At 42.5% G+C, this 25564-nt stretch overlaps 1 protein-coding gene across 2 annotated transcripts in view; it reads right to left on the bottom strand.

The window, feature by feature from the left end:
- The window catches only part of LOC137546430 (uncharacterized), a 156352-nt gene that overhangs the window by 76019 nt on the left and 54769 nt on the right, over positions 1 to 25564 (bottom strand). For both annotated transcript variants that reach the window (XM_068268893.1, XM_068268892.1), the window contains exon 2: positions 9538 to 9585. The gene's annotated coding sequence lies outside the window, so the exon portion shown is untranslated. The remainder of the gene's footprint in view (positions 1 to 9537; positions 9586 to 25564) is intronic.

Here is a 25564-nt window from a genome sequence, read left to right as displayed (position 1 = left end):
TCTGTGCTTCCCTGTAATGATCCACTGATCACCTGTCAATCACCTGTCAATCACCCCCTGTCACTGCCACCCATCAATCACCCCCTGGCACTGCCACCCATCAATCTGCCCCTAACCTGCCCCTTGCGGGCAATCTGATCACCCACCCACACCAATAGATCACCCGCAGATCCGACGTCAGATCACCTCCCAAGTGCAGTGTTTACATCTATTATCTACCCTAAACACCCACTAATTACCCATCAGTCACCCCCTATCACCACCTGTCACTGTTACCCATCAGATCAGACCCTAATCTGCCCCTTGCGGGCACCCAATCACCCGCCTACACGTTCAGATTGCCCTCAGACCCCCCCTTATCAATTCGCCAGTGCATTAGTTACATCTGTTCTTCCCTGTAATAACCCACTGATCACCTGTCAATCACCTGTCAATCACCCATCAATCACCCCCTGTCACTGCCACCCATCAATCACCCCCTGGCACTGCCACTCATCAATCAGCCCCTAACCTGCCCCTTGCGGGCAATCTGTTACCAATAGTTCGCCCGCAGATCCGACGTCAGATCACCTCCCAAGTGCAGTGTTTATATCTGTTCTCTACCCTAAACACCCACTAATTACCCATCAATCACCCCCTGTCACTGCTACCTATCAGATTAGACCCCTATCTGCCCCTAGGGCACTCAATCACCCACCCACACCCTCAGAATGCCCTCAGGCCCCAGCCCTGATCACCTCGCCAGTGCATTGCTTGCATCTATTCCCCCCTCTAATCACACCTTGAGACACCCATCAATCACCTCCTGTCACCCCCTAGCACACCTACCCATCAGATCAGGCCCTAATTTGCCCCGTGTGGGCTCCTGATCACTCGGCCAAACCCTCAGATCCCCCTCAGACCCCCTTCCGATCACCTCCTCAGTGCATTGATTGCATCTATTTTCCCCTCTAACCACCCCCTGAGACACCCATCAATCACCTCCTGTCACCCCCCTAGCACTCCTATCCATCAGATCAGGCCCAATACAACCTGTCATCTAAAAGGCCACCCTGCATATGACCGGTTCCACAAAATTCGCCCCCTCATAGACCACCTGTCATCAAAATTTGCAGATGCTTATACCCCTGAACAGTCATTTTTAGACATTTAACTCCAAAAATTCACACGTCACCCACCTTCTGGGCCTAAGACAGACCCTCGTGCCGGTGCACTTCTCCTGCAGGTACACCACTCCTGCTCCACTAGCGTAGAAATTCAAAAACGGAGACTGCACACAAAGGGCTTTAGCAACAAGCTGTATTAGTGAGCATGTCATAGACATAGTCGATTTATATAGTAATTCTTTCAATAGCAATATAATTTCATCATATTTAACGATACCAATCTTGGAAAGTCCTTTTATAAACATTCTGCGCAATCCATTTCATCCTAGGAGAAAAACATCATAGAAAACATCTTAAGCTCAAATTTTCGTTTAGGCCATTAGGGCATACACAATCAAATTTTCTTATCCATTTAGCCTCACACTGCAGCAGCAGTTTCTTGTGTCCTACTCCTCAGTTTTTATTGGGGTAGACACCTTTGGTGTAGTTCCCTTAATGGTTAAATGATATGTTTGTATCTGCTTCTTTGGGTCATGTGATTGTCACATAACTTTCTGTGTGTGGGAAGGTATTTAGGTGTTACTGGTGAAGGGTGTGGCACACCTGAGGAAGGGCTCCGCCCGAAACATGTTGTGTATGTGCCTCTACATGCTCACTAATACAGCTTGTTGCTAAAGCCCTTTGTGTGCAGTCTCCGTTTTTGAATTTTTAGACATTTGGTTTCCAGACTACTCACGGTTTTGGGCCCGTAAAATGCCAGGGCGGTATAGGAACACCACAAACTGACCCCATTTTAGAAAAAAGACACCCCAATGTGTTCTGTTAGGTGTATGACGAGTTCATAGAAGATTTTATTTTTTGTCAAAAGTTAGCGGAAATTGATTTTTTTTTTTTCACAAAGTGTCATTTTTCACTAACTTGTGACAAAAAATAAAATCTTCTATGAACTCGCCATACACCTAACGGAATACCTTGGGGTGTCTTCTTTCTAAAATGGGGTCACTTGTGGGGTTCCTATACTGCCCTGGCATTTTAGGGGCCCTAAACCGTGAGGAGTAGTCTAGAAAACAAATGCCTCAAAATGACCTGTGATTAGGACGTTGGGCCCCTTAGCGCACCTAGGCTGCAAAAAAGTGTCACACATGTGGTATCGCCGTACTCAGGAGAAGTAGTATAATGTGTTTTGGGGTGTATTTTTACACATACCCATGCTGGGTGGGAGAAATCTCTCTGTAAATGGACAATTGTGTGTAAAAAAAATCAAACAATTGTCATTTACAGAGATATTTCTCCCACCCAGCATGGGTATGTGTTAAAATACACCCCAAAACACATTACTACTTCTCCTGAGTACGGCGGTACCACATATGTGGCACTTTTTTACACCCTAAGTACGCTAAAGGGCCCAAAGTCCAATGAGTACCTTTAGGATTTCACAAGTCATTTTGCGACATTTGGTTTCAAGACTACTCCTCACGGTTTAGGGCCCCTAAAATGCCAGGGCAGTATAGGAACCCCACAAATGACCCCATTCTAGAAAGAAGACACCTAAAAATATTCCGTTAGGAGTATGGTGAGTTCATAGAAGATTTTATTTTTTGTCACAAGTTAGCGGAAAATGACACTTTGTGAAAAAAAAACAATTAAAATCAATTTCCGCTAACTTGTGACAAAAAAATAAAAACTTCTATGAACTCACCATACTCCTAACGGAATACCTTGGGGTGTCTTCTTTCTAAAATGGGGTCATTAGTGGGGTTCCTATACTGCCCTGGCATTTTAGGGGCCCTAAACTTGTGACAAAAAATAAAATCTTCTATGAACTCACCGTACTACTAACGGAATACCTTGGGGTGTCTTCTTTCTAAAATGGGGTCATTTGTGGGGTTCCTATACTGTCCTGGCATTTTGGGGGCCCTAAACCGTGATGAGTAGTCTTGAAACGAAATTTCTCAAAATGACCTGTGAAATCCTAAAGGTAGTCATTGGACTTTGGGCCCCTTAGCGCAGTTAGGGTGCAAAAAAGTGCCACACATGTGGTATCGCCGTACTCAGGAGAAGTAGTATAATGTGTTTTAGGGTGTATTTTTACACATACCCATGCTGAGTGGGAGAAAGATCTCTGTAAATGGACAATTGTGTGTAAAAAAAATTAAAAAATTAGATATTTCTCCCACCCAGCATCGGTATGTGTAAAAATACACCCCAAAACACATTATACTACTTTTCTTGAGTACGGCAATACCACATGTGTGGCACTTTTTTGCAGTCTAACTGCGCTAAGGGGCCCAAAGTCCAATGAGCACCTTTAGGCTTTACAGGGGTGCTTACAAATTAGCACCCCCCAAAATGCGAGGACAGTAAACACACCCCACAAATGACCCCATTTTGGAAAGTAGACACTTCAAGGTATTCAGAGAGGGGCATGTTGAGTCCGTGGCAGATTTCATTTTTTTTTTTTGTCGCAAGTTAGAAGTTTTTTGTCACAAAGTGTCATTTTCCGCTTACTTGTGACAAAAATTAATATCTTCTATGAACTCATTATGCCTCTCAGTGAATACTTTGGGATGTCTTCTTTCCAAAATGGGGTCATTTGGGGGGTATTTATACTATCCTGGAATTCTAGCCCCTCATGAAACATGTCAGGTGGTCAGAAAAGTCATAGATGCTTGAAAATGGGAAAATTCACTTTTTGCACCATAGTTTGTAAACGCTATAAATTTACCCAAACCAATAAATATACACTGAATGGGTTTTTTTTTTATCAAAAACATGTTTGTCCACATTTTTCGCGCTGCATGTATACAGAAATTTTACTTTATTTGAAAAATGTCAGTACAGAAAGTTAAAAAAATCATTTTTTGCCAAAATTCGTGTCTTTTTTGATGAATATAATAAAAAGTAAAAATCGCAGGAGCAATCAAATAGCACCAAAAGAAAACTTTATTAGTGACAAGAAAAGGAGCCAAAATTCATTTAGGTGGTAGGTTGTATGAGCGAGCAATAAACCGTGAAAGCTGCAGTGGTCTGAATGGAAAAAAAGTGGCCGGTCCTTATGGGGGGTAAAGCCCGCGGTCCTCAAGTGGTTAAAGGCATAAACTGGATGGTCGCTGTCCTGGGTGAATTTTTATTGGAACAAAAAACCGTCAAAAAACCGTCATCGGACGTCCTCCGGGCTGTACTGCGCAGGCTCAGTAGTTCTGAGCCTGCGCAGTACAACCCGGAGGACGTCCGATGACGTCAGCGCGCCGGCGTGGAACGCACCATGGAGCGCAGAATAGGCCCGACCTGGCCGCCGGCCTGGCCAGGTCGGGTCGACCACCGGAGACCACCGGGAGCCTGCGGAGCTGCGCCGAGGGCACCTCCTGCCTGCCACGGGCTGGAGGAAGCCCCAGGTAAGTGGAAATGGATTTTTATTTTTTTTAGCTAGTCCCTGAACCTTCCCTTTAAAGGGGTTCTGTGGGGGGGGGTGTTGCAAATAAATCTGACGAATAATGCGCACTCCCGCTCGCGTCATTGGAAGCTTACTGTGCAGGCGCAGTACGAAGTTTCCTTGTAATGCGTCTGCGCAGTAAGCTACCGATGACGTGTGCGGGAGCGAGCAGGAACGTGGCCGTGAGCGACAGTTGGATGCCATGCCACGCTAGACCGGGGCCAGTGGTGGAGAACGGCGAATCGGAGGAGGATGGCATGAGACATTACTGCTACATGGGGCTGATAGAAGCCCCATGTAGGTGTCTGTTTTTATCTTCAACACCCCCCCCCCCCACACACACACACACACAGAACTCCTTTAAGTCAGGGAAGTGAGACAGCAGAAAAAAAATCATGAGTCATCCACTAATCCCCATCCCCCAAGGGGGTCATTTCATTTATGTACAGTTTTGAGCACATCTATGAATTTTAACACTAATTAGGCACAATTAAGCACACAATTAATGCTTCATACACACTTGAGATAAAAGTCTTTGGAAAATGCAAGATCACAGACCAATTTTACCCCCTTCCATGTAGTATGAGAGCCATACCTACACAGTCTATTCTATGGAGCTGCACTCCCCATCAGATAGAAATCTTTGCAAGATGCTGCACACAAAGATGCCCGTACACATTCAAAAGATCATTATCTGCAAAAGATCTGTTCCTTCAAAAAATCCATTCCTGCAAAATGCATTCATAGTGTATGAGATCTGCAGATCCTCATACACACCTGGTTTAACAGACAATCATCTGCAGATCATCTGCAGATCAGATCCACCAGGATGGATTTTTAGATCTGCAGATGATTGCCAGATATGCAGATGAAGTCTGTTAAACCAGGTGTGTATGAGGATCTGCAGATCTCATAGACTATGAATGCATTTTGCAGGAATGGATTTTTTGCAGGAACAGATCTTTTGCAGATACTGATCTTTTGAATGTGTACAGCATCTTTGTGTGCAGCATCTTGCAAAGATTTCTATCTGATGGGGAGTTCAGCTCAATAGAATAGACTGTGTAGGTATGGCTCTCATACTACATGGAAGGGGGTAAAATTGGTCTGTGATCTTGCATTTTCCAAAGACTTTTATCTCAAGTGTGTATGAAGCATTACTCGAAACCTCATCATAGGTATTTAAGCTGGTCAATTATGAGATAAGGTAAAGTCAGCAAAAACCTACTAAATATCATATAAAACTGGTATTAAGGCACAAAAAAAGTTTAGTGTTTCAGGCACATTGTGTTAAATATATGAACAGGTATAGTTCAGTTTTCTGTGTACTTTTAGAATTGCCAGTAAAATGATGGACTGCAGATTTACAAACTGGTTTGCTCATCTCTTATCAGGATATGTGCTGCTTTATACAAGTACATCAGATAGACAAGGCTTTGTACCTGATATTAAATGACAGCCTTCTTTCAAATCTGTAATCTGTGGAACTGTTACAAGGCTTGCAGAGCACTTCTGAGTAATGGAATCCGGTGGCCCAGAGTACATCCTTCTACATGCTGCATCTTGCTGCTTGCTAATGCGTATGGTGCATCTCAGCTAAATACTCCATAGAGAACAAGTGGAAAGTGTGACAAGATGTGCTGGTATGATGCACTGTATCTCCTGTCACAATCAAATCACACATGCAGTACATGAAACATTCTACATTAACTATTGTAGTTAATTTTGTAAACATATTTCTCAAGCTAGGTGCACACATAGCCGAAATGCTGGCTTTGTGGAAAACGCTACGTTTTTGCTGCTAATGGAACTCTATGGGCTGCAGGAAAAAACGCATAACACAAAACGCTTGAAAAATGCATTGCAAAACGCACCAAAAACGCTGTAAAAATGCACAAAAAACACACACGACATTAAATTAAAACATGACATAAACCGCAGCCTTTCACATTAGCCTCCTTTTCCACGGAGTGTTGATAGGCAGTGAAATGCCTCTCAAACTCACAACTGCCCACTGCTGCCTGGTAACTGCTTGTTGCTGCCTGGTAACAGCTTGCTGAGCGCACAGCTCCACAGTCCATGGAAAAGAGCCCTTATGTTATGTGTGCACCTAGCCTTACTGACATTGACAGCATTAGGCCTCTTTTCCACTGTGTGCTCAGCAAGCAGTTACCAGGCAGCAGTGAGCAGATACCAGGCAGCATCAAGTAGTTACCAGGCAGCAGTGAGCAGTTATGAGAGTTTGAGAGGCATTTCACTGCCTATAAACAGTTTGTGGAAAAGAGGCCTCACTATTTTATTTGACAGTAGTGTGTTCTTGTTTTGCTTTGTTTTGTTTTGGTTTTTTTTTTAGAAATCCATTAAGAAGTGCTCACTGTTATTCTGAAATCCACTTTTACTTGGAATTACACCACTGGTAACATCTCAGACCGACACAACCAGGAGGCAAAACTTTGAGAAATAATGTATATGAGACATCTCATTTTTACAGCAGTTGCAACTATAATGAATTAAAAAGAGAACTATAAAGTGTATGAATGAGAAAGATACACATGCATTTTATTTGTATTTCCATTAATCTAGTTATATTATGCACGTAAAGCAAATAATAAAGATATTAAAAGTATCATAATGACAAATATTATATCACTTGTATTTAATTAAATTAATCTCATTTAGGTGTGAGCTCCATTTGGGAACAGTGGTTGGTCCTTTCTCTGCAGAGTATTGTACTGTGACGAAAAACTTTCAGCACTGTATAAATGAATTTAATAATGATCCAGTTGCCTAGGATAACCATTTTCTTTTAAGAGTGGTCTCTCTCAACCTATCCAAAATGCCCACATGGTGGGGATGTTTCTTTATTATTTTCTGTGCTCTGTGGGCAGATGGGAAGGTTGCTGAACACACAAGTGGCTGAGCTGTTAATTCTAGGCTGCAAGAACAGAGGAAACAGCTTGGCACAGAAATGTTACTGAAAGCAGAGCACACAGTGTGCAAGTAACAAGCAGTCTGAAATGCATCCCAGTCCTGTTGCTGAGGAGAGACTGCTCCAAAACACCAGTGTGGGATGAAGGTCCTTTGAATATAGAGTACTGTACTCTTATCTTGAAATTATATTATCTTATAATGATATCATATTATCTTATTATCTTATACAACCTTGTAAACATAAAGGACTATGGGGTTTTTTGATGTATTGCCAGTAAAATCGATGTGCGCAGTAAGCGAACAGCATTTTTACATGTACTTCCAACAGTTCCGAAGTGCACATTGCGCAATTAGCATGGTCCACATTACCTTGGTAACGCATATGTTGCATGGAATACACACACTAGTCAGACAACATATGCATTACCTAGGTGGTGTGTAAGTGATGTTATGCAGCAGGCGGGGGGAGATGCGCAAACAATGGTATTGGGGGGATCGGCACTGCTGGTGTGAATAGATGGGCCAGTCAGATCGCTTGCAAGTTGTGGGTCAGGGGCTGTCATATACAATCCTGATTATTGGCTGAGGTGATCGTTATCGGCCGCCTCAGCCGACTTAAGTGAGGTTTATACATGGGCCTTAAAGGAGCACTATAGCAAAAATTAGGTTACTGGGATAACCCTGGTAGCATGTACCTAAAATTACGAGCATCAGATACTAAACACTTTGTTTTTTAAAAATGTGTGCTTGAAAGGTTATAGAGAGCATATGTAGAGATTCTGCCTGTTCTCCCCCTCTGATGACTCGGGCTGCCATGTAACAGCTCTCCTGTACTCTCTCCCTGCTAAGCTATAATGGTTATTGGAATGTGAGTGGTGCGGAAGATCGTAAATAAAAACATTAGCAAGATAAATGACTTGTTTACACTGCATTTAACACTGGGTTCAGCTCCTTCTGCTTCCAGTGCTATGGTCTTCCCCTGCACTCCCTGAGCAGTCACTGAACATTCTGTATCTCTTGTACAGCAGGCTGAGAGGAGAAAAGAAATAGCTGTTACAGCACAGCCTGAGTTAGCAGAGGGGGTAGTACACATAGCATAGCTTGGAAAGCGATGGGCAGGATTGCTGCATATGCTCTCTTACCTTTCAGGTCCCAAAAAAATGCTTAGTAACGTATGCTCCTCATAAAAGGTACATGCTACCAGGGTTATCCTAGTAGCCTAATTGTTGCTATAGTGCCCTTTTAAGGATAAATAAATCATGAGATAAATAGACAAGGAGTGATAAGGATCAGTAATTCACAAGACAAGGTTTGTGAATCAGCCCTTAAGACTGATCCTAGTACAGAGAGAATCCAGTATTAACATTTGCCGATTCTCTCCCAGCATGCACAACGTTGGCAACTTCCTGTAAGCATAATCATAGGACCACTATCCATAGAAAATGAAAGAAATGCTCTCTAGTTACAAATAAAAAAAATAGTTTTGAAGAGATTTTTCATGTTGCCTGTTGCATGTACAGAACATTCATTTCAGTCCCATTGAATATAGTGAGTGTAGTTCCATTTAAATAGGCACATCAAGTGATAAATAAAGTAAAATAAAACTTGTACTTTGTATCTTTGGTGGTGACAAAGGTTGTTTCAAAAATAATACTAAGCTGGGAAAAATGAGTTGTGGTATTTAATTTAAAATGCATAGAAAATAAACGTATTCTGGAAAGACAATTGGGCAGTTTATAATTGAATGCAGAAAAACGATAGATAGATAGATAGATAGATAGATAGATAGATAGATAGATAGATAAAAATGCTACGAGCTCCCTGCGCACAGAATCTTTACTAACCTTTACTAAATATGGTTATAGTTGGATAGATAAATCTGCATGGTAAGTGGATTAGTTAAAATCTTTAACAGGAGCAATACAGTTTGTTTTTATTAAAAAATAAAAATAAAAATAATAAGCTGAAAAATGTTTACATGTTATTATAATACTTGTGTGAGTTTGCAAAAATGTTATGTTAACTTTTTTTTTGAACAAAATACATGTTTTTAAAAAGTAGCATTACCTGCTGTTTGCTGGTGATCACTGCAGACATCACCTGAGGCATACCTGCCTGTAACAATGGCAAGCAAATGGTTAATAAATATACGATGTGACATACAGCTGTCCGCAGGCATGCTCAAAGACTTTCCGTGTAATAAATAATGCTCACAGGATTGTACTCACATTGCAATGGTTTGATGCATAACACAGCATAAGTATATGACCCACAGTGAGTCACAGAAATGGAAAGGGTTAAAGTCGTCTTATGTTTTAGAAGTATAGTGTTTTAATGTTGTTCCAAAAGTATTGCACATTGATTTGCAGCATGAAGGGAGTTGGGGGCTTCATGTTGGCATAAGTGTAATGAAAGATAATGGGCACTGAATCAACAAATATAATTCTGCACAGAGTTGGCAGTCAGGGCTAAAATATATCTGCAGCAGGCATATATATTAAGGCTCGTATCTGCATCATGCTTTAGTGTGCGATTCTCCCTAAGACTGACAATTCTTTTGAGGGCCGAGCGATCATTTCCGGGAGCTCACATTGCGGGTATGAGCACGCGATTAAGCGAACACCGTTTTGTGATACTTATAACGACCATCACAGTGGATTGGATCTTTAAGATACCCGATGACTCCCTTGCAAAGTGCCGCGATCATTTGGAATTACATTTGCGCCTTTCATGTGTTGTCAAATAATGTTACATGTTCCCGCAAGCAGGAAGATAGGCCTTAATTCATAAAAGGCTTTGCGGTAAAAAAATATGGGAGGGAATAACGCATTCAGTATTTTAGACCTTTGCGTGCTAATTCATAAACCTTTTCACAGCTGCCTTTGAAGTTCGGTAAATTACCGCAGCCCATTGGTACAGCAGAAGTGTGGCTTTATCTCTCTTTTTTTACAAGCTGTAATTATGGTTCCCTGCACAGACTCACAGAGACTTCGGTTCCCTGCACAGACTCACAGAGGCTTCGGTTCCCTGCACAGACTCACAGAGACTTCACTTCCCTGCACAGACTCACAGAGACTTCGGTTCCCTGCACAGACTCACAGAGACTTCGGTTCCCTACACAGACTCACAGAGGCTTCGGTTCCCTGCACAGACTCACAGAGACTTCACTTCCCTGCACAGACTCACAGAGACTTCGGCTCCCTGCACAGACTCACAGAGAATTCGGTCCCCTGCACAGACTCACAGAGACTTTGGTTCCCTGCACAGACTCACAGAGGCTTCGGTTCCCTGCACAGACTCACAGAGACTTCACTTCCCTGCACAGACTCACAGAGACTTCGGTTCCCTGCACAGACTCACAGAGACTTCGGTTCCCTACACAGACTCACAGAGGCTTCGGTTCCCTGCACAGACTCACAGAGACTTCACTTCCCTGCACAGACTCACAGAGACTTCGGCTCCCTGCACAGACTCACAGAGAATTCGGTCCCCTGCACAGACTCACAGAGACTTTGGTTCCCTGCACAGACTCACAGAGGCTTCGGTTCCCTGCACAGACTCACAGAGACTTCACTTCCCTGCACAGACTCACAGAGACTTCGGTTCCCTGCACAGACTCACAGAGACTTCGGTTCCCTACACAGACTCACAGAGGCTTCGGTTCCCTGCACAGACTCACAGAGACTTCACTTCCCTGCACAGACTCACAGAGACTTCGGCTCCCTGCACAGACTCACAGAGAATTCGGTCCCCTGCACAGACTCACAGAGACTTTGGTTCCCTGCACAGACTCACAGAGACTTTGGCTCCCTGCACTGACTCACAGAGACTTCGGCTCCCTGCACAGACTCACAGAGAATTCGGTCCCTTGCACAGACTCACAGAGACTTTCCCTGCCCAGACTCACAGAGATTTCAGGTCCCTGCACAGACTAACAGAGACTTCGGCTCCCTGCACAGACTCACAGAGACTTCGGCTCCCTGCACAGACTCACAGAGACTTCGGCTCCCTGCACAGACTCACAGAGACTTCGGCTCCCTGCACAGAAGAAGACTTTGCATTGTTAAGACCTCACCAGAGGTGTCGGTAATTATTATCTGACTTACCGCTTGTCGAAGGCTTTATGAATTGACATTTGCTGACAATTTACTGACATGTGTTGGAGGTAATTACAGCCAAGTCGGTAATTTACCTCACTGCTCGGTAATTTCAGTTTTATGAAGTGACACTTTGCTAAGTGCTCAGGAAAGTCTGCTGTTTTCAGCATTACCGCATGCGGTAATGCTTTATGAATTGAGGCCATAGATCGGGGAACGCTTGTCGTCAGGTGACGTCGATGTGATTGATCCTCCTGCATCTTCAGGTGAGTATTCAGCACAAAGATTGAAGTTAAAAATAATTTTAGTGCTACACTGAGAATGTAAATAATGGCATTCTGTAATGTTGGCCATACAATATGCAATGTGCGGTAGATAAGTTAATGGCTTGAATAAACTAGTGTACTGGTTAAGGGCACCTCCTCTGACATAGGATAGCAGGGCTAGAGTCCTGGCTGAAACCAGGTAAAAGGGAATGCTGGCAGGCACTCGGGTATGCTGTGTATTAGCAGACAAGTAAAGGACAACCTTTTCAAGGCTGAAACCAGTACATGTTCAGTATGGAGTCCTTGGACAAGACTCCCTAACACTGCAGGATAGCCAAATAAGTGCGGCTTTAAAGAGAATCTGTATTGTTAAAATCGCACAAAAGTAAACATACCAGTGTGTTAGGGGACATCTCCTATTACCCTCTGTCACAATTTCGCCACTCCCCGCCGCATTAAAAGTAGTCAAAAACAGTTTTAAAAAGTTTGTTTATAAACAAACAAAATGGCCACCAAAACAGGAAGTAGATTGATGTACAATATGTCCACACATAGAAAATACATCCATACACAATCAGGCTGTATACAGCCTTCCTTTTGAATCTCAAAAGATCATTTGTGTGTTTACCTTCTGTCCCCTTCTTCTCTCATGCACTGAACATTACAGGCTTCCTGCAGACAGCTCTGCCTGTGCCTGTGTTTGTAATTCCTCAGTATGTGTCAGCCAGCTACTTTCACAGCCTAACAGAGGAGGATTTTTTATCCAGCTCTCTTCTATCACTGATAAGATAGCAGAGAAGCTGCTGGCTTATGTAAATAAAACACACACTGGATTGTGCATAGAGGAACAGACCAGCACGGAAGAGTTGGCAGCCTTCCAGACACAGGCCGACAAGTCTGACAGGGGAAAGATACATTGATTTATTACAGAGACCGTGATAGTACAAAGTGCTGCAGTGAGCCAGAACAGATTAGAATAGGTTTAGGAACTTGTAGGATGGTAGAAAAAACGTTGTAATTTTTGTTACAGAGTCACTTTAATGGCTGCAGTTCTCAAGTGCTTTGATTCTAATAGGAGAAATGTGCTATACAAATGTTAGCATTATTATAAGGTAAGTAACTGATATTTCCCAGATTTCAAAATGTTCTACCGCTTTGCATCATTAGATATAAATTGTCTGATCTATATTGGATTTAGTGTTTTTATCATGATATTGATTGTAAATGTCCCAGATTTTATAGATTTTCATTACATTTGATGTCTATTTTTTGAAATAACATCTAATCTATTGAAAGAATTGTTGTGTATGGGTACCTTAGAGTAACCTGAATCCTCACTCACTGTACTTAACATAATCTGCATTGACCTGGCCATTCCTACTCTGCCCACAGAGTGTCTGCGCTTACCCTGTTGAGTCTCACAATACTCCTATGACACTTATTTGCCCTCTAGCGATGAGCCCACAGATTTTGTGGAATTATGCATTGTCATTTAGCAATATCAAGTGAAAAGTCAGAATTTGGAATTCACAAAATTCAAACAAGCAATTTACAAAAAATTATATAAAAGGATGTTGAAACATTTTTCACATTAATAACATTAAATTAATAGCATAACATTAATAGCAAAAAAAACACACAAAAAACAACAATATATATATATCCGAGGAAAATATAAAAATCAAGATCTACTTACTCAGGGCTTCTTCCAGCCCCCAGCAGCTGATATGTCCCTTGCCGCAGCTCTGGCGTCATGGGGGTTCCCCTCCATTGCAGATGCCGACCTCGCCAGGTCAGAATCTTCTGCTCCTGCACAAGTCCATGGTCGCGCTGCTTGCTGTCACGATCCAGTGGCTGTGAGTATTCTGCGCAAGCACAGTAGTTCTGCGCCAGTGCAGAACACTCCAGGCCACATGAGCATGAACATGAGCGCGCCTCGTGCAGACGCAGAAGATGCTGACCTGGCGAGGTCGGCATCTGCAACGGAAGGGACCCCGGGATGAAGCCCTGGGTAAGTAGATCTTGATTTTGTTTTCCTCTGACCTTCCCTTTAAGCATGCTAGAGTCTACTAAGCTTGGTAGAGGAACGTCGCATCACAGTGAAAATTGGCAACAACGAAAAAAATCACAATTATTTTGCAATTTTACAATGCACAAATAAAAATTTGCTTGGAACTACATATGAAATTTCAGAATTTCAGCAGATTCCAAATTTGACAAATCCATCCATTTCTATTGCCCTCCAATGCTAGATGGATTGTGCTACTCCCTTTAACGTCATACAGAAGTAATTGAATGGTCCTCACAATAAATATTTCACACTGAAAGATGACCGTTCTGTTCACTCTTGAACCAATGTATGGGTTTATTTTATCCAGATACACTGCTTTATTATTGCACAAAGTGAATACTTGGCTGTGTTCTTAATGACAGCAAACCCGGAATGACCTTTGGAGTCTTCGTATAATGCTTCTAAATACAAAATATTGTTCTCTATAAAAGTGTGTCGTATAAAAAAAGTAACATATTAAATCTTTTTAATGCCGTGACATTCTGCATGCCGCTGTCTTTATTTGATGTAAGCTGTGCTTTAAACTTTGCAACATGATCAATCCTTTCACATTAGCTTGCCAGTCCGTTGCGTATTAATAGGCAGGCAACACAGTGTTAAATACATTCGATTGAGCTTCACTCTGAAAGGACAAATTGAACATAAATTGCATGAAGAGACTTGGAAGATGAAGGACAAGAGAAAGCAAAAGAAAGGGTGACGCAGTCAAACAATCTTTTCATCTCTAGAAAGACTGCCGCTTTGTCTTCTCAACTCAAATATGTTTATTTCAGACATAATTAACTTGCAATTACCACACAAATAACAGCCGAGAAGCAATTAGACAAAAAAAAAATTAAAAGTTGGGCGTGACCTCCATTTGCTCTTCGACTGTATGTTTTGTTTGGTGAAATTTCTCCACACATTCATGTGCACAGAAACAAATCAATGATGAGCCGTCTTCTTTTAACTAAGTGTCTTTGATTTTTGTGGCCACGGTTATGAAAAATACTCCAGACAAAGTTCATGCGCTGCTCCGCTTGATAAAAAGTGTTAAGAGAATAAAAGTTTGTTGTTTACAGCACTGAATTATCTAGAGGAAGTTGTACACAATAAGTGTTAATTATACCAAAAATAAACGTTTACTTCTTGTACTGTTATTTTTGTTCAGCGTTATCAACAGTTTGTCAGTGTTTTCTGTTAAATAAGGATTTACAGCTAGCTTATTCAGCAAATCTTGTATTTGCTAGGAGAGCAAATATACCCAAGCTAGTGTACCATGAACCCACAGTTCAGAGCCCAGCTAAACGATACCAAGGACTGGTATATAACAGTAAGAAAATTCAGGAGAATTCAACTGGCCTCCATCAGAAGTAAAGGTACATAAAAGCATATAATTTCCCTTAAATTTGTGTTGCCTACCAAAATTTAACTCAATCAGACACAATTCTAGGCAACAGCTGAGCAAAGCATTCTGTGTCTGTGAAGAAGAGAGGAGGGATGATGGCTCCAGGAACAATAGAGCAGCTTCCATGGGTAGGTAATGAGGGGAGCAATGGACTCGGTCGCTGATTGTCACTTTCGTAAGATCCGGCATGTTGGATTGTTAAATTACCTTAGCAGACCTTGGAGAACACCTCTGCACATGCCATATTCTTGGTTAAGACAATCCTGACTGGTTGCATTAGGGTGTTTGTATGAGGCTATTGATAGAGACCCATCATCCAACAAACTCCAACATTCCATCAGCTATCACTTTATTTTACAAGCTACACTATTTTTCAGACTATAAGACGCACCTAAGTTTAGAGGACAAAATTCAGGGAAAGTCTCATTTTACAGTGCTTACAGATGACCCCATTAAGTGGCTACTGGCACCCAATGCCCCCACATGTCTTAACTTCACCTGACAACTCTTGAGGCTGGTCATTTCTTTATGGGGCCAAGGCTGAAGGTTCAGCATCTGTGATTCCTCTGCAATCTGTCTGTGTTCAGGGGTGCCATTTGAGGGACATTGGTGCTCTCTACGTGTCATTGTGCTGCAGCTGCTGCTTTCATCGGTCCCAATATAGTGATGAAGTGGTCTTGGCTCAGCTGCTTCCTCCATAGCTTCATAGCAGCTGCACTATGCAACCATCCATTAGCCTAAACTCAAGGTTGCTAATGGAGTAATTAACTGTTTCATTAATAACAATTTAATGTTCTTCCATCGGAAGCTTGTGAATTTCTAACTTGTAACTGCTGGTTACCAAAATGTCACATATACCTGTGTAATGTCAAATAACTAAAATAAAAACTCTTATTAACAAAAGTGTTTTTGTAAACCCATACGAAGTGACTGTCAAGGAACCAACACAAAGAAAAGATTGTTCTTCAAGTTATCTAAACTGAAAGAATTTAGGAAGGTCGACCTAATATCTTTATATTAAATAAGCATTGTAAACATTACAGTCATAGCTCTCTCATAGCTCTCTCTCACTCTATGGTCATTCATTTTAATCTGTGCTAATGGCTTTGAAGGAGTTAACTGTTTGGTTTCCCAAATGTAATTGAATAGAACCTGTAAATGGGGGGCAGCGAGCCATAGCTAATGGCCTGTAGATAATCATGCAGTGGAAATAACGGGACATAAGAAGCCATTAGGAATGCCGGGTGATCTGTAATGTCTTATTATTTCTGGCCAATCAATATACTAATTAAATGATTTCTTAGTGCCAGGGCAGCCGTGATGAGTTTTGTGGACAACTGATCAGTTTCATGACACTGTTACAGATGCTTGTTAATTTTATCAGCCTTGGCTTTTGACTAGTAGAACTCATGCCACCTTCCCATGAAACAGGCACCTACATGATTTATAAAGGGTTAGTTCTTACATTTGGGTGTGCAATTCTCCAACCTCTAATAATGTAGGACTTCCCAATGTTTCTTGCGACTTTTTTTCAGGGATAAATAATGACCTAAGCCTAGGTCAACATTACGCTGTACTCTTTCCTGCCTTTCTTCATGTAACATGCATGGGATCCTCTGCATCATATGTGCTACGTAATGCAAGTTACATTAGAATGGGTATGTTTCAAGCTCACTGAAAAAAACACTGGAATGTGCAATATCATTCATGTTTTCACTGAAAGAAATGCACTTGCTGCTATCTGGAACTAAACTCAGACCTTCTTCTCTGCTCTAAAAGATAAGCTACAGCAAGATAGCTTTTATGGAAAATAAAGTCTTCATTACAGTTTATAAAATGCTAAAAAAATTAAGTTTTACTTAGATTCACTTCACTAGATGCACTGAAATGGTTAAGCCTGTGTTTACACAGTGCAGAGAGCTGCATGCACAGCTCACACCTCTGATTCACAGTTACTGATCAGACACTCTGATCTAGTTAAACAAGTACAGAGCACAGTCCAGTGAATGTATTCAGCAACCATATGTGGAAAAAAAAGACTATTCATTGTGCGATGTGCAATTAACACAATCAAAACCAACAACCCCACAATACTGAGCCCCAATAACAGCTGCTATGGCTATTGTTAAACATACTAAGGTACTCAGGGTGTCTGTTAAGTTAGTGTGAGGTGCAAGTTGCATACTGTGAGCCTTAAGCGTAAGATGGGGATAATGTAGCTGCTACTTATTATTTTGGGGCTATGGGCACCGGCATGGTTAAAAATCTTATTGTTAGCTTAACATGCCCACTGATGATGCAATCTTGATTGTACAATTTTACTACTATGTAATATGAGGGACCACCTAAATTATACATTTGGTAATATTGTACATGGACACCTTTGGCTAATAGTCTGCACTTAATGTTGATCAACTGGTGCCAATCAAAAAACCAATGTCTAGCTACAGGGATCTTTTATCTTAGCCTTCACTCAAATAAAGAACATAACACAGTATGGATATCCCTTCAGCATATAAAAGGTAACAGGCAACTTACAAATCATTAGTTTCAGGATCACAAATAAAAATTGTCAGCATAAGGTAGTTTAATCTAATAATTTCAGCTAAAAGCACTCTTTCAAAAGGTGGGGAATAATACAAATTATATAAGTAGTTATTTGAAATAAGAAACTGAAAACACCTGGCATCATATAAGTTAGACAGAGAAGCACATACAAATCATGGTACAACGAAACTGCTACATATTGGGTGCCACACATAACCTTACATTTCACCACCTGTATTGCAGCTCAGTTTATCTTGATGCAAGATAATCGGGATAATTGCACCACTCTATCCAGGAACTGAAACACCTCCACTTGAACTATGTTGCTCTGTTGCACTTGACCCCCCATGCCTCTCATCTAGCCTAAACCTGACCCCACTCCTGCGCTTAATTCAACCCCTTAATTTAGACTTTTTGCCATTTAAAATGTCTTAACTGCAACTTAACTGCACCTAACCTTAAATCCTTTACATTCCAAATTTCTAACCTTAACCTGTCTCTCAGTTTGTTGGTAAAGCTGTAAGTTAACTCTATAACCCTATGATAACTATAAATTGCCCCATGACCATAACCTGCCTATTTTGCTGCAGCCCAGAAATGTGGGAAGAGGATATGTAATTTAATTAATTAATTTTAATTTAGAGAAAGTGTTTCTGATGCTGAAACCAGGATATTTAATGCGAAAGTGGGTGTAGCCATAGCATATCTTGACTAATTTACAGCATTGTACTCTATGTCGTGACAGTTCTTCTTTAAAAAATGTAGACAATGACAATGTCCAGCCTGCTTTTCACTCTAAGCATCATAGCTGCACATTATACTAAAAGTATACTTGTAAAATAAAGGTTTCAAAAATAATTATCATAGTGATATAACACATCACTTCAGGCACTTGTATCCTTTTGAATCAAATTAAACTGATCAAGTACCATTGCAGTTTTCCATTGAGTTAGACAATGTGGATGGAAAATGTCTGGTATTTTGCCACTCAGGAAAATAGGAAGAATGAAATGGGTTGCAACTCTTATTATTTTGCTGTTAGCATGACAATAACTTTGTGCACACCCTAACAAGAAGACACAATAATACATCTAACTATTGTAGCAGACAGAATATATTCTGCCTGCATTTCCAGCTGAGTTTGGATTGCCATTCAAACTGCAAACTGACATATAACAGTGAGTTACAGTATTCTCTCAATCTGATAGTGCCGCTATTCTCTATCATTTTGTATCTTCTGTTTTCTGCCTTTTTACATCTATAGTTTGCAGACTTTTATTTTAGTCACTAACTATAGCAATAATTTTGTCAGTTTAATTCAGTCTGCTGTGACTTGGTCTACAAGTATATACAGAAACAGGAAGTCTCAGCCAACAGCAAATGACTAATCAGAGCCAGATGTTTATGAGGAGTTGATTGGTCGGTAATTACTGCACTTGCTTCCTGGACAGAAAAATATTAAAAACAAAAAACTCTTCTTTTCTTGATTGGTAAGTAAATACAGTGGGTTGCAAAAGTATTCTGCCCCCTTGCAGTTTTCCACATTTTGTCACATTACTGCCACAAACATGAATCAATTTTATTGAAATTCCACGTGAAAGACCAACACAAAGTGGTGTACATGTGAGAAGTGGATGGAAAATCATACATCATTCCAAACATTTTTTACAAATCAATAACTGCAAAGTGGGGTGTGCATAATTATTCGGCTCCCTGAGTCAATACTTTGTAGAACCACCTTTTGCTGCAATTACAGCTGCCAGTCTTTTAGGGAATGTCTCTACCAGCTTTGCACATCTAGAGACTGAAATCCTTGCTCATTCTTCTTTGCAAAACAGCTCCAGCTCAGTCAGATTAGATGGACAGTGTTTGTGAACAGCAGTATTCAGATCTTGCCACAGATTCTCGATTGGATTTAGATCTAGACTTTGACTGGGCCATTCTAACACATAGATATGTTTAGTTTTAAACCATTCCATTGTTGCCCTGGCTTTATGTTTAGGTTCATTGTTCTGCTGGAAGGTGAACCTCTGCCCCAGTCTCAAGTCTTTTGCAGTCTCCAAGAGGTTTTCTTCCAAGTTTGCCCTGTATTTGGCTCCATCCATCTTCCCATCAACTCTGACCAGCTTCACTGTCCCTGATGAAGAGATGCACCCCCCGAGCATGATGCTGCCACCACCATATTTGACAGTGGGGATGGTGTGTTCAGAGTGATGTGCAGTGTTCGTTTTCTGCCACACATAGTGTTTTGCATTTTGGCCAAAAAGTTCCATTTTGGTCTCATCTGACCAGAGCACCTTCTTCCACATGGTTGCTGTGTCCCTCACATGGCTTGTGGCAAACTGCAAATGGAACTTCTTATGCTTTCTGTTAACAATGCCTTTCTTCTTGCCACTCTTCCATAAAGGCCAACTTTGTACAGTGCATGACTAATCGTTGTCCTATGGACAGAGTCTCCCACCTAAGCTGTAGATCTCTGTACCTCGTCCAGAGTCACCATGGGCCTCTTGACTGCATTTCTGATCAACGCTCTCCTTGTTCGGCCTGTGAGTTTAGGTGGATGGCCTTGTCTTGGTAGGTTTACAGTTGTGCCACTTGAACAGTGCTCCTTGGGATGTTCAAGGCTTTGGAAATCTTTTTGTAGCCTAAGCCAGTGGCGTACCTAGGGCATTTGGCACCCGGTGCTGGGTATTAAAAGACACCCCCCCTTTAAAAATGGGTGTTGGCATGACCAGATGAGGGCAGAGCTAACTGTAATTTAAAGTATTAGCTAGTATAGTTGCCCCAGTATAGCTAGTATAGTTGCCCCCAGTATAGCTAGTAGTTTCCCCCAGTATAGCTGCCCCCAGTGAAGCTAGTATAGTTGCCCCCAGTGAAACTAGTTGCCCCAATGAAGTTAGTATAGTTGCCCCCAGTATAGCTGGCTTAGTTGCCCCCAGTATAGCTAGTATAGTTGCCCCCAGTATAGCTAGTATAGTTACCCCCAGTATAGCTAGTATAGCTGCCCCCAGTATAGCTAGTATAGCTGCCCCCAGTATAGCTAGTTTAGTTGCCCCCCAGTATAGCTAGTTTAGTTGCCCCAGTATAGCTGGTATAGTTGCCCCCAGTATAGCTGGCCTGGTATAGCTGCCCACAGTATAGCTAGTTAGTTGCCCCCAGTATAGCTAGTTTAGTTGCCCCCAGTATAGCTAGTATAGCTGCCCCAGGATAGTTGCCCCCAGTATAGCTGCCCCCAGTATAGCTGGCCTGGTATAGCTGCCCCCAGTATAGCTAGTTTAGTTGCCCCCCAGTATAGCTAGTTTAGTTGCCCCCAGTATAGCTGGTATAGTTGCCCCTAGTATAGCTGGCCTGGTATAGCTGCCCCCAGTATAGCTAGTTAGTTGCCCCCAGTATAGCTAGTTTAGTTGCCCCCAGTATAGCTAGTATAGCTGCCCCAGTATAGTTGCCCCCAGTATAGCTGCCCCCAGTATAGCTGGTATAGTTGCCCCCAGTATAGCTAGTTTAGTTGCCCCCAGTATAGTTGCCCCAGTATAGCTAGTTTAGTTGCCCCCAGTATAGTTGCCCCCAGTATAGCTGCCCCCAGTATAGCTGGTATAGTTGCCCCCAGTATAGATGCCCCAGGAGGGAGAAGCAGTGCTAGAAGGAGGGGCAGTGGTGGCAGCGGTGGGGAGGGGGGAAATATCCCCCCCCTCCCTCACCTGGAACCCCTCCTTCTGCCTCTCTACCCCTCCATAGAGTAGCGGTGGCAACTGCGGGCTCGGCGGCGGGGAGACATGCACAGAATTACTCACCACACCACGTTCCAAGCGCCAACAGCGTCATGTCGTCACAGATCTCCATCTTCAATGCCGCCCACTGTGCTTCCGCTAATCAGGAAGCGCAGTGGGTGGTTTTGAAGGCGGAGATCTGTGACGACATGACGCTGCCGGCGCTTGGAACGCGGAAGTGGTGAGTAATTCTGTGCATGTCTCCCTGCCGCCGAGCCTGCACTTGCCACCGCTACTCTATGGAGGGGTAGAGAGGCAGAAGGAGGGGTCCCAGGTGAGGGAGGGGGGGATACTTCCCCCCTCCCCACCGCTGCCGCCACTGCCCCTCCTTCTAGCGCTGCTTCCCCCCTCCTGCTCTGCTGCTGTTGGTGGTCGTGGCGACAGCCCCCTAGCAGTCTGTCACCAGGTGCGCCACGCCCCCCTGCGCACTACAGTAGGAACGTCACTGGCCTAAGCCTGCTTTAAATTTCTCAATAACTTTATCCCTGACCTGTCTTGTGTGTTCTTTGTTGTTGCTCCTAATATTCTCTTAGACAACCTCTGATGCCCTCACAGAGCAGCTGTATTTGTACTGACATTAGATTCACACAGGTGCACTGTACTTAGTCATTAGCACTCATCAGGCAATGTCTATAGGCAACTGACTGCACTCAGATCAAAGGGGGCCGAATAATTATGCACACACCACTTTGCAGTTATTTATTTGTAAAAAATGTTTGGAATCATGTATGATTTTCGTTCCACTTCTCATGTGTACACCACTTTGTGTTGGTCTTTCATGTGGAATTTCAATAAAATTGATTCATGTTTGTGGCAGTAATATGACAAAATGTGGAAAACTTCAAGGGGGCCGAATACTTTTGCAACCCACTGTAAACCATATTCTGTGTAGGGAGACAGCTGCTGCCTCAGTTATTTGCTGGATAACTTGTCTTTTGGTACAATCTGGTGACCAAACAAAAACAACCTGTTTACACCTAAGAAGGGGTAGTAATATGATCACTATGAGTGGTATGGTACCACAATAAGCAACTTTGAAAAATAACTGGCCAAACCGGGGTCTGGGACAACACCATAGATGAGAGAGTACCACATTGCTGAGCCCCTCACTCTTTTGGCATGCTCCATTTAAGCCGTGGGAGACTGTCCGGCTAGTCACAGTTGCTTAGTTGAAAAGGAGAGAAGAGGTTGGGATGTGGCTCAAGAAGAACTCCCACCCCTTTTTTTTTACAATTACTTGTAAAGCCTTTTTGGCACAATCAATTTTTTACTGGAGTAATGAAATGTACAATTGGCTGGAAATTCAAGCTGTGATGCTTTTGTTGAGCCTCTGAGGAAGAGGCAGAAAGGACATGAAACTTGTGTCATACATTTCTGATTGATGCTTTATTGTATTTCTATTTGAGAATGTAATTTACGGATGGAGAGTGTACTTGTTATGATAGATAAGGTAGATGATTGCTATTTATGATAATTGAAAGATATCCTTTCAAATGCAATTATGGAGCTTTGTAATAAACATCAGCAATGATTTCACATTGAGTGTATGCTCATTTATTTGGTGTACAGAAAACTCCTATGGTAATTCTAAAATAATTTGGGGTGTACATCAAATGAATACCTTAGCCCCAGGTTCTTTCAGAATTTGGCCGCCAGGGAATGCCAATGCCACTCACTACCACCTCATTGTCACCCACCGCAAGATGGCACCCACTGATACTTGGTACCCAATGCTATATAGTACCGTTATATGGCACCCAGTGTTGCCTGGTACCCACTCTTACCTTGGACCCAATGGTACTTGACATTCATTGCTACTTGTCACCTACTACTTGTCCATCACGCACTACCTAATATTGGTCAACTACTACTTGTCACCTACTGCCTTCCCTTTAAATGTATCACTTAGGCTGGGTCCACACTAGACCCGGTTGCAGGATGGACACTGCAGTCCGGATCAGGGGAAGTACCCACCGTACTGCAAACTGATGAAAGTGCATCAGTTTTGCATCAGTTTTGTATCAGTTTCCGTTCAGGTTTTTCCCTGACAGAAAACGTCTCTATCATTAGGAAGGAGTGGGAGGATTTTTTGGGCCAATCATAAAGCTCAGGCTATCCGTTTTCACATCCGGTTTTTGCCTGTGGAGCTGGAGATGCGTTTTCTCATTGCTTTCACTACCCCTGCGTGTATCCGTGGTCCTGATCCGTTGCGTGAAAATGCAGCAGGTCCGGACCTTCCGTTCAGGTTTTGAAAACGGATCCCCGCAAACGCAGACGGATCCGTTTTTTACTTGGGTGAGGCTGGCTGCTATTTTAAACATTAGTATCCGGGACTCCGTTTTTCATCAGGTTTGAAAAACGCAGCCACGGATACGTTTCCTGACCTAGTGTGGACCAGCTCTTACTGTCTTTCTCACTCTCTGTCTTTGGAAACTACCTGTTAGTAATTGCATGTCACTCGAGTCTATCACTCACTACCAGGTCATCACTAGAATCTACCAATGACTACTTGCATGGCTCAAAAATCACTATGTGCCTTCAACTAGACTTTACTAATCACTACCTTAATGTCAATATAATTGAATTGTCAATAACTTAAGCCAGTAAAATCTAACTATCTTTATCTGGTTGTCACTAGAATTGGCTTATCACTACTTGCCCATCACAACAATCAATTGAACACTTCCTGTCTATCACTAGAATCATTCTCTCATTCTCTGTCTGTCACTGGTATTCTTTGCCTGTACAGTATTTTAAATAATCTGCTTATTGGTAATGTCTGTTCTGCATTTCATTAATATCTTCTTTATTGTTGATCTTCTTTTTTTGTCATTGTTAATGTCTACATGTCATTGATATCTGACTCTTATTGGTAATATCAGCATATTATTGATATCTGCCTGTAATTGGTAACATCTGCACATTATTGTAGTTTGCCTTTCATTCTTGCTTAAGAAGTTACTATACATTTTCGGTGCGTTTTTCTACTTCAGTTCTTACGAGTCTACACATCTGAATGTGTGTGACATTGTGCAGTGAGAAGTAGCGATGGTTGCCTGTCCAGTAATGTATAAAAGGAATGTGGGGGGGCGGAGCGTGACATGGACGCGTGAGGCAGCTTGCCTTCTGAGCTCCCGACCACATGGCACTATCTTCAGTGTGGAAACTCTAAAATTCACCCCGAAAAGCGGCACATATGGTATGGCAGGCAGAGGAGGACGGAAAACCACTAGAAAAAGTGAAGTTGCGGGACTGAAAGACAGTCTAGAGAACTTTTTTACCCCACGAGCGGCAAGGAGCACCTCGTCCAAGATGGACGCCGCTTCAGCATCTGGGACTCCCGCTCCGGCACCATCACAGTCCAGCATGTCGGAGCCTCCTTCTGCACTAGACGAAATATGGGCTTTCCTGCGGGGAATGCCCACTAAGCTTGATTTGCACCACCAGACGGAACATATTCTTAGCTCCACGAAGTCGGAGATCGCCACCGTAAGATCAGATATAGCAGCAGCGGCACAGCGGGTCACAGTGTTGGAGGCTGAGGTGGAGACTTTAAAGACAGAGGTCGCCGGCCTAAAGCAGAAGAGTGACAAACAACAGACCCTCAACACCTTCATGAGATCCCAAATAGAGGACCTACAAAATAGAAGTCGTCGGAACAATATTAGGGTAAGGGGGTTACCCGAGGCCACGAGAGTGAAGGATCTGCAACCCACCCTACGTGCAATCTTTAACGGACTGCTTAACAGGGCTGTGGATCACCCACTCAAATTTGATCGGGCACATAGGGCTCTCCGCCCTATGCCAAAAGGCTCCGAACCACCAAGAGACGTTATATGTCGCATCCACGATTTTGATATTAAGGAAGCAATCATGGGGGCAGCTCGTGAATCTGGGACAGTTGACTTTGATGGCGCATCTATTTCGCTGTATCAGGATCTAGCTCCCTCCACACTTGC

Source organism: Hyperolius riggenbachi, chromosome 2 (assembly GCF_040937935.1).
Source record: "Hyperolius riggenbachi isolate aHypRig1 chromosome 2, aHypRig1.pri, whole genome shotgun sequence".
Classification (NCBI taxonomy): Eukaryota; Metazoa; Chordata; class Amphibia; order Anura; family Hyperoliidae; genus Hyperolius; species Hyperolius riggenbachi.
This window is presented reverse-complemented; position numbering and strand designations above follow the sequence as displayed.